Here is a 10,114-nt window from a genome sequence, read left to right on the forward strand (position 1 = left end):
AGTATCGCCTTGAGTCTGCATATATTCTTTCCTGATCGTGTCCTTCATCTCTTGGTGTTTTATATCTCCTCCTTCCATTATTCCCAGGTATTTGTATCCTGTCTCATCTATGTGTTTGATGTTGTTGCTCCCATCTGGTAGCTTTTATCCTTCAGTTCTCGTTAATTTGCCTTTTTGTATGTTGACTAAGGCGCATTTTTCTATTCCAACTCCATCCTGATGTCCCCAGATACAATCCTTACAGTCTGGATTAGGGTATCTATTTCCTTGATGCTCTTACCATACAGCTTGATGTCGTCCATGAACATCAGATGGTTGATTCTGTTGCCTCTTTTCTTGAGTTGGTACCCGGCATCCATCTTCTGTAGTACTTTTGTCATGGGAATCATGGCTACTACGAAGAGTAGTGGGGACAGTGAGTCGCCCTGGAAGATCCCTCTCCTGATATTAACCTCTGCTAGTCTTATTCCAGACCGCCTTGTAAGTATTGTAATTCCAGTTGCGCATTGTATTTTTTGAGGAAGCTGATTGTATTTTACTCTGCCCTATTATTTTTTTAGGCATTCTATTAGCCATGTGTGTGGTATCATGTCGAAGGCTTTCTTATAGTCTATCCATGCCATGCTTAGGTTGGTTTTCCTTCTCCTACTGTTCTTCATTAAACCATTTTGTCTATCAGGAGCTGGTCTTTTGTGCCCCTACACTTCCTTCTGCAGCCTTTCTGTTGGTGGGGGATGGTGTTTGTCTCCTCTAGGTAGTTGTATAGCCTTTCACTGATGATACCTGTTAGTAACTTCCACATTATTGGTAGGCAGGTGATAGGCCTGTAGTTACTGGCTATATTTCCCTTACTCTTGTCTTTTTGTACTAAGGATGTTCTTCCTGTGGTCATCCATTTGGGTGCTTGGTGATTTGAGATACAATGCTGGAGTTGTTCTGCTATTCGTGGGTGTAGGGCTTTGAAGTTTTTGAGCCAGTATCCATGGACTTCATCGGGACCTGGGGCTTTCCAGTTTGGCATTTTCTTTAGTTTGGTGTCTGACTGTGTCTGTCGTGATGTCTGTGAATCTTTGTTTTATTCTCCCTGTTTCTTCTTCCTTGACTTCCTGGAGCCATGTTGCATGTTTGTTGTGTGATACCGGATTGCTCCATATGTTTTCCCAGAGTCTCTTACTTGGTTCGGCTTCAGGAATTTCTGGGTGGTTGTCTTCCCCTCTTAGTTGGCTGTATAGTCTTTTCTGGTTAGTTCCGAATAGTTTGTTCTGTTGGTATCCCTTATTCCTGTTCACGTACCGTTGGATCTTATGTGCTTTTGGCCTTAAGCCTCTGTTTTACATCTTCTATGGTGCTGTTTTAGTCCCCTCTCTTGTACTTTGTATTTCTCGTTGAGTTCCTCCTTGTTTTCTTGCTTCTTACCTTTTTTCTGCCATCTCTGTTCAGTTTACTCAAGTCAGATCTCATCACCATGATTTGCTTTTCCAGGCGCCTTTTCCAAGGAGGTTGCTGTTTTGGTTTCTGTTGGGTTGATTGTGCTGGTGGTGTTGGTGTTCGAATCCCCATCAGTTCTGCTACTAATCTTGCTCCTGCATATGTCAAGTTATTTGTTTCTGTGATACTGGTGGTGTGTATTATGCCCATTATTTCATTGACCTCACTTGTTTTCTCCCTTAATTTCTTGTGTGTTTTTAGGCTTTCATGGAGGGGATCTTTGTTCTCTCTGTATCTGGCTCCATCCATTGTCTGATCTTTTCTACCCATTCCGTCCTCTCTGTTACTTCGTCGGTGTTTCTTCGTGTGTCGTTGTTTGATACCTCATCCTCCCTGTCGTCTTCTGTGGCATCGTCTCTCAGTTCGTCTTCGTGTAATTCGTTGTCGTGTGACATTTCCCTTTCCAGTTCTTCTCTTTCTGTTGGGGAGAGCCAGTTCTTTTTCTTTATGTTCCTTACTTGGTCTGCCAGCCTCTGCTCTGATTGGGGGGTGTGGGGAGAGCCAGTTCTTTTTCTTTATGTTCCTTACTTGGTCTGCCAGCCTCTGCTCTAGGTGGGGGGTTGTCCATTCCATCTCATTCCAGATGTTGACCAATCTTCTTCTATATCCTCTCTCCGTCGGGTTGCTTCTGATGTAGCATCTCCATATTTCCTTATTTTCTTCTCTTGTCCATTTCTTCCTTTTTGCCTCTGTAGCTCCAATCTCAGGCTGTTGATTATTGTCATTGTGGTGATCAGTTGCTGGATGACGACCTCCAAGTACCTGACCGTCTTCCCCTTCAATTGGGTTGAATACCGGTTGCCGGACGAAAGCTCCTCTGTTGCCAGAGGTTCCATTTACGTTGTTGTCGTTTATTCCTTCATTTCTTTCCATCATTGCTGAGTTTTGCTATTTAACCCATAGCTGGACCCTACCCCATCAGGGATAGGTACTCATTTACAGCTGAGTAGACTGAGGGAAATTATGGTAAAGATCCTTTCCCAAGGAATCATTATTATTATTATTATTATTATTATTATTATTTTTATTTATTTATTTTATTATTTTTTGTTGTTGTGCTCTATCACAGTCCTCCAATTCGACTGGGTGGTATTTATAGTGTGGGGTTCCGGGTTGCATCCTGCCTCCTTAGGAGTCCATCACTCTTCTTACTATGTGCGCCGTTTCTAGGATCACACTCTTCTGCATGAGTCCTGGAGCTACTTCAGCGTCTAGTTTTTCTAGATTCCATTTCAGGGATCTTGGGATAGTGCCTAGTGCTCCTATGATTATGGGTACAATTTCCACTGGCATATCCCATGTTCTTCTTATTTCTATTTTCCGATCTTGATACTTATCCATTTTTTCCCTCTCTTTCTCTTCAACTCTGGTGTCATGGTATTGCGACATCAATTAGTGGTACTTTCTTCTTGACTTTGTCAATCAACGTCACGTCTGGTCTATTTGCACGTATCACCCTATCCATTCTGACCATAGTCCCAGAGGATCTTTGCCTGATCGTTTTCTATCACTCCCTCAGGTTGGTGCTCGTACCACTTATTACTGCAAGGTAGCTGATGTTTCTTGCACAGGCTCCAGTGGAGGGCTTTTGCCACTGAATCATGCCTCTTTTTGTACTGGTTCTGTGCAAGTGCCGGGCATTTGCTTGCTATGTGGTTTATGGTTTCATTTTTCGTATTGCACTTCCTACATATGGGAGAGATGTTATTTCTGTCTATTGTTCTTTGAACATATCTGGTTCTTAGGGCCTGATCTTGTGCCGCTGTTATCATTCCTTCAGTTTCCTTCTTTAGCTCTCCCCTCTGTAGCCATTGCCATGTGTCATCGCTGGCTAGTTCTTTAGTCTGTCTTCTGTATTTTCCGTGCATTGGTTTGTTGTGCCAGTCCTCTGTTCTGTCTGTCATTCTCTTCTGTCTGTATATTTCTTGGTCTTCATCTACTTTTATTAGTCCTTCTTCCCATGCACTCTTTAGCCACTCGTCTTCACTGGTTTTCAGATATTGCTCTCGATGTTGACACAGTCCTCTATACTTAGTAGTCCTCTCCCTCCTTCCTTTCGTGTTATGTATAGTCTGTCTGTATTTGCTCTTGGGTGTAGTGCTTTGTGTATTGTCATATGTTTCCTGGTTTTCTGATCTATGCTGTGGAGTTCTGCCTTTGTCCATTCCACTATTCCTGCGCTGTATCTGATTACTGGCACTGCCCATGTGTTTATGGCTTTTATCATATTTCCGGCGTTGAGTTTTGACTTGAGTATCGCCTTGAGTCTCTGCATATATTCTTTCCTGATCGTGTCCTTCATCTCTTGGTGTTTTATATCCCCTCCTTCCATTATTCCCAGGTATTTGTATCCTGTCTCATCTATGTGTTTGATGTTGCTCCCATCTGGTAGCTTTATCCCTTCAGTTCTCGTTACTTTGCCTTTTTGTATGTTGACTAAGACGCATTTTTCTATTCCAAACTCCATCCTGATGTCCCCAGATACAATCCTTACAGTCTGGATTAGGGTATCTATTTCCTTGATGCTCTTACCATACAGCTTGATGTCGTCCATGAACATCAGATGGTTGATTTTGTTGCCTCTTTTCTTGAGTTGGTACCCGGCATCCATCTTGTGTAGTACTTTTTTTGTATGGGAATCATGGCTACTACGAAGAGTAGTGGGGACAGTGAGTCGCCCTGGAAGATCCCTCTCCTGATATTAACCTCTGCTAGTCTTATTCCAGACCTTGTAAGTATTGTATTCCAGTTGCGCATTGTATTTTTGAGGAAGCTGATGGTGTTTTCCTCTGCCCCATATATTTTCAGGCATTCTATTAGCCATGTGTGTGGTATCATGTCGAAGGCTTTCTTATAGTCTATCCATGCCATGCTTAGGTTGGTTTTCCTTCTCCTACTGTTCTTCATTACCATTTTGTCTATCAGGAGCTGGTCTTTTGTGCCCCTACACTTCCTTTTGCAGCCTTTCTGTTGGTGGGGGATGGTGTTTGTCTCCTCTAGGTAATTGTATAGCCTTTCACTGATGATACCTGTTAGTAACTTCCACATTATTGGTAGGCAGGTGATAGGCCTGTAGTTACTGGCTATATTTCCCTTACTCTTGTCTTTTTGTACTAAGGATGTTCTTCCTGTGGTCATTTATTTGGGTGCATGGTGATTTGAGATACAATTATTATTATTATTATTATTGAAGGATGTAATTTTATGTGAGTGTACGTAAAAACAAATTTTAGTATAAAATTTAGATAATAAAACGTAGAGGATACCCATTTAAGTTTTTATTCTTACCTTTTGAATCATATATTGTGTCGTGCCTCGATCATAATAAATTTTTATTTCATATTTTATGTTCTGCCTTTATGTACATGGCCAGGTACCACAGAGGAAGAAATTACGATGGATAAAGGTGTAGCTTCAGTTGGAACAGCAAAAATTGGTTATCCGTTGACTAACGTCAAGCATTTTGCTGACACGCAAGAATTTTTATCTGTCTTGTGATATGGATACAGACTTACAACAGTCTTTTGAAGGTTAAAGTATGATTAGTCCATTGTATAAATTGAGACCATATTCTTCTTCGTTTGTGGGAAATGCAAATAGGAATTCAGGATATCCTGAAATATTTGCGTATATGGGAGTATTTTTTAAGCTGCATAAAAGTCCCTCCTTCAAGTATACGAATGCTGGACTTTGTAGAGCACTAGCATCAGCATTCTGTAGAAGTGCCACTTTGTGTAAAATCATAGTAACAAAGGTCGCTTATTATCTTTCCTGTGAAAATTGGAATGATTTTTGTGGCAATATTTTTTTTTTTTTGTGATGGCCATAAGTAAGGGAAGGCTGTTACATGACTGTAAGGAACAGACATGCCTGTTCATGTATCAACTTTTTGACAAGTTTTGCTATTTTATCGTCATTTGTTTTATTTTACTTGCTGTTGTTCTTCTACTATTCTTTTTCATTTATCATTTGTGTATTTTTAATAGTAAATAACTCGAGAAAATTTTCTTCGGTAGCGTAACAAAAGCACCTACTTTTATATGCTTTTAAAGCTTAAATCTTTAATTGTATGAAAGGGACACTACAAACAATTAAAATGCTTTAAATTAATTGAATTATAATTATTTTTACAAAGAAATAATAACTTTCCTGGTTTCTGTGTTTAGCCTTTAGCATAGATTCCTTCAGAAATTTGCAACTTATGTATTGCTGTACCAAATCTTAAAGGTCACTTAGGATGTGAATATTGCATCTCTAGATACTTGAGCTACTCTGAACTCCTATGCATAAACATGTACACAGAGCTAGAAAATAACAATAAATTGCACACTGAAGTCTAACCTGAAGAGTGTATGTAGGTAGTTAAGCTAGGCTTAGTGTTTTGATGGCGGAGCATCAAGCTGGTTGTTGGTGATTTTGGAGCAGACACTTCACCTTTAATGTTTGGCTTACATTTATTTTAAGAAAAGTATCATTGCAAGATACAGTAAGTTTCTGTGTGAATGGTTTAAAGTACAGTCTTTTATTTTTTTGTACCTTTAAGCAGTATCTGTGTTCACAGTACTTTTTCCTTTTTATTTGGATATATTTATTTAAAGATTTGATAACATGTTTATTACATTTTTTTTTTTTAGGTAGTTTCTTAATGTCTCAACACTACACTTGTCTTTCAAGAGAGGGAGACATACTGAATGAGAACAGTAGTTGTTCCGATACGTAATACAAACCATCGGTCCTTTAACAATAGGAAGTAGCTAGCGGCAGCTGGAACGGTCGTAAGCTTCGAACAAGGGGAGAACGGTAGTTAACTGCGCGCGACTGGGAGGTAAACAAACCACTTTTGCTTTCGGCCGCGGGTGTGAAGGACGTGTTCGTCATCGCTCTCTGCCCGCTTCATCGTCGTATGCTTTGTTTATATTGTGTTTTCTACTAATGGTTTGTTTGACTTGAAAATGAAACTGTAAGTACACTGTTTTCATTTTCATTACTTAATTATGAACCAACATGGAGCTATCGCAGTAGATGCGGCGATTTCCTCTCTTTTCATAAATTGAACCCTTGAATTATGTCTCGGTGCCGAGGGCGGGGCGCTCGCGCCGAGTCATGTATTTTGGGCGAAAGTGTGTAATTGAAAAATGTAAGTACAGTGGTCCCCCCGTATTCGCGGGGGATGCGTACCAGACCCCCCCCGTGAATAGTTAGAACCCGCGAATGTTTGGAACCCCTATAAAAATGCTAAAAACAGCCTATTTTGTTAGTTAAAACTCGAGAAAAACCCACTAAAAATTTTCCTACATGGTTTTTTTAATAGTTTTATAACAAAAAGTGCATTTTATGATGAAATTCATCAAATTAACCAGGAATTTGTGGATATTTATCATAGAAAAATACAGCTAATGCGCGAATTTTCCGCGAATAATGCAGGGAAACTTTCCCGAGAGAAATCTGCGAATGTGTGAGTCCGCGAATCTGGAGAACGCGAATACGGGGGGTCCACTGTACTCTTCATTATTTTTGCCCTGTGCGTTCGTTGCCGAGAGCGTGATTGCGCTCGGCACGAGCCTCTTATTTTGTATGATAGAATGCAATGAAAGTGGATTCGCAATTGCAGTATTCTTTTCATTTTCATTTATTTATTTGCATCAATTTTAATTTGGATCAATTTTCGCTCTTACCCGGAATTGATCCTTACGAGATTTTCTGTGAAAGTGAAATCGCAAGTGCAGTATTCTGTTTCATTTTCATATATATTTTATGATAGCATCATATTATTATGGATCAAGTTTCCGCTCTTACCCGGGAATTGATCTTTTCCCCTTTAAGTGCAGTATTCTGTTTCATAGCATCATATTATTATGGATCAAGTTTCCGCTCTTACCCGGGAATTGATCTTTTCCCCTTTAAGTGCAGTATTCTGTTTCATTTTCATATTACTTTTCACTGCTGTGCGGGGATAGGGGAAGCGAAGGTCTGCCAGGAAGTCGTGGGAAAGCTCTCCCGCGACTCCCTTGGTATCCGATTCTTCGTCTTCTTTCCTGCCCCCCGCTCAGCTTCCTCGTTGTATTTTGTATTTGGGGTCTTCCTTGCGTTCGGGGTGGGGCATGTCTTCCCCCCGAGCGTGAGGGAACCCCTCTTACTGATCTATCTGTGCTACCGCAGGTGCTACATCCGTGGGAGACGACCTTGGACAGGTATGGACCACCGCGGCGGCAGGGCGTGCCTAGCATCCACGGGCTGCTGCAGCGTCTAGCGAGGTCTGGGGCGGTCTCCACTACTACCTCCACGGCCGCTTATGCTGCTCCCCCCTGCCTGGTCTACACTCCCCATGCTGTGTCGGTGACGGTCGCCGCCGTACCGAGGGGGGGTATGCCGCCGCCGCCTGTGTTCTTCGTGTTGCCTGCCCAGACTTCCGCTGTTCCAGCAGCTCGCCCCTGGACCGGCCGCCAGTACCCAGGTTCCCGCTGGCTGCCGATGATTCTGCGAGGCGATGGCTGGGCCTGCCGTACCTGCCGCTGATGTGGTTCCCGCTGCTGGCTTGGCTGTCCCTTCTGGGTCTACCGCTGCCGCTGTTCCTGCGCTCCTGAGCTGGTTGCTGTACCTGTCGCTCCTCGTTCCTGCGCCTGTCCATGCTGGTCCTGCCCACGGTGTATCTTCCCCAGTCCCAGGTCCTTCCGGACAGGTGCAGTTGGGCCGTGTTGCTTCGGCAATAGCCCCGGCTCCGGCCTGGATGGAGGACCTGACGACTGTCCTGCGTGAGCTGACGAGGAAGAAGAGGAGGAAGGTGTCATCTTCGTCTTCATCGTCTGCTGCTGCCTCTTCCCCTTCGACTTCTAAGGCCCATAAGCCGAAGAAGAAGAAGGCTGCCTCCCCCCCTAAGAAGTCTCCTTCGGGAACTTCTAAGGGCCCGTCCCACCCCGGTGGGACGGGGGTTCCTTCTGCTGGTCCTCCTGCTCCTTCGGGAGCGGGGCCCGTCTCTCCTTCCGTAAGGAAGAGATAGACGGGGACCAGAGGAGTACCAGTTAGCGCTGGTACTTCCTCGCCTGGTGCTAGCGGCGATGCCGCTACGCCATGTTCCGGCTCGGTCTTTCGTTCGCGAGAGATCCCGAGTGTACGCTCTCCCTCAGGAGACTGTGCAGCCAAAGTTTCGGCGCCAGAGTTCGCTCGGCGCCAAGACCGTGGCACGGAGCAGAAGGCTGGTGAGAGCCTCCGCCTCAGGTGACCATCGCCAGACCAGCGGCCGCTCATCGAGCCAGCGACCACCTGGTAACCCGGGTTTCCCCCCTAAGAAGGCTCCTTCGGGAACTTCTATGGGCTCGTTCCACTCCCGTGGGACGGGGGGGTTCTTCTGCCGGTCCTCCTGCTCTTTTGGGAACAGGGCCCGTCTCCCCTTTCGCAAGGAAGAAGACGGGGACCAGAGGCGTACTGACTACCACCGGTATTTCCTCGCCTGGTGTTTGCGGCGCTGCCGCTACGCCAGGTTCCGGCTCGGTCTCTCGTTCGCGAGAAGTTCCGAGTATACGATCTCCCGCGGGAGAACGTATAGCCAAATTTTGGCCCCAGAGTTCGCTCGGCGCCAGGACCGTGGCACGGAGCAGAAGCTGGTGAGAGCCGCTCAGGTGACTCTCGCCAGGCCAGCGGCCGCTCTCGCAGCGACCAGCTGGTAACCCTGGTAAACGTGACTGTCTCTGACCAGCCACGGGCTGAGGCTGGGAAGAGGTTCCCCCCTCTCGATCGTTGGTGTCAGCCTCGGCTGTACCAGCGGTATGACGCGCCGCGAGGACGCACTCGGTCTCACCCGCGACAGTGGTCTCTGCAGGTCTCCTGACCGCCGCTCCCACAGGGACCGGGCGGATAGGGGGACCAGCAGCACTCCTCTGCACATGAGATCGGGGCCGCTGTTCTCGGTCCAGCAGTTTCCCTGGGAAACGGCTCGACTAGGCCTGCAAGTTGGCGATCGCCTGCAGCCCTCCAAGCCCGCTGGTTCTGCCAGCGAGCGAAAAAGGAGCGTTGTCATGCTCCTCTCCCGTGCCTGCAACTTCCACCTCGGTTTGCACCAGGAAGAGCGAGGCACAGCGGGGTGATCGTGAGGGGCATGCCCCGCACGACCCTGTCACGACGCCGTAAGTACCAGGTACGATCTTCGGACCGACCAGGATGTACGAGCAAGTGGCAGGAGGAATCCGAGAGGTATCTATCGCAGTTCCTCCTTCTTAAGGGGGAGGTTCTCGGAATGCTCTTGTTCGAGGGGCTTGACGGTCCTACTCTGCAAGATGCTATGACTTCCAAGATCCAGAGGAATTTTGTCGAGGTTATGGCGCTGACTGGCGCTGATTCGTCAGCGCAACGACCTCGGGGAAGGATCGCCGCTCCCACCAGCAGAGCCCACGTCTCGGCTCGAGTCGTTTTGGGGCCCGAGAGGGAACCCAAACCGACGGTGGGCCTGCCGCGATCAGAGCTTGCCGATTCTGTCTTGAACCAGAGTCTCTCGTCTCCGGATAAGAAGGCTCTCTCAGATCTGGCCGGTCGAACAAGCTACTTCCACCTCCTCTACTGCGACAGCGGCGTTTGTACGTGTCTTCGGACACCGTATTTAGATACCCCTCCGGTCCTCCTAAGAGGTTTCGAC

Source organism: Macrobrachium nipponense, chromosome 34 (genome assembly GCF_015104395.2).
Source record: "Macrobrachium nipponense isolate FS-2020 chromosome 34, ASM1510439v2, whole genome shotgun sequence".
NCBI lineage: Eukaryota > Metazoa > Arthropoda > Malacostraca > Decapoda > Palaemonidae > Macrobrachium > Macrobrachium nipponense.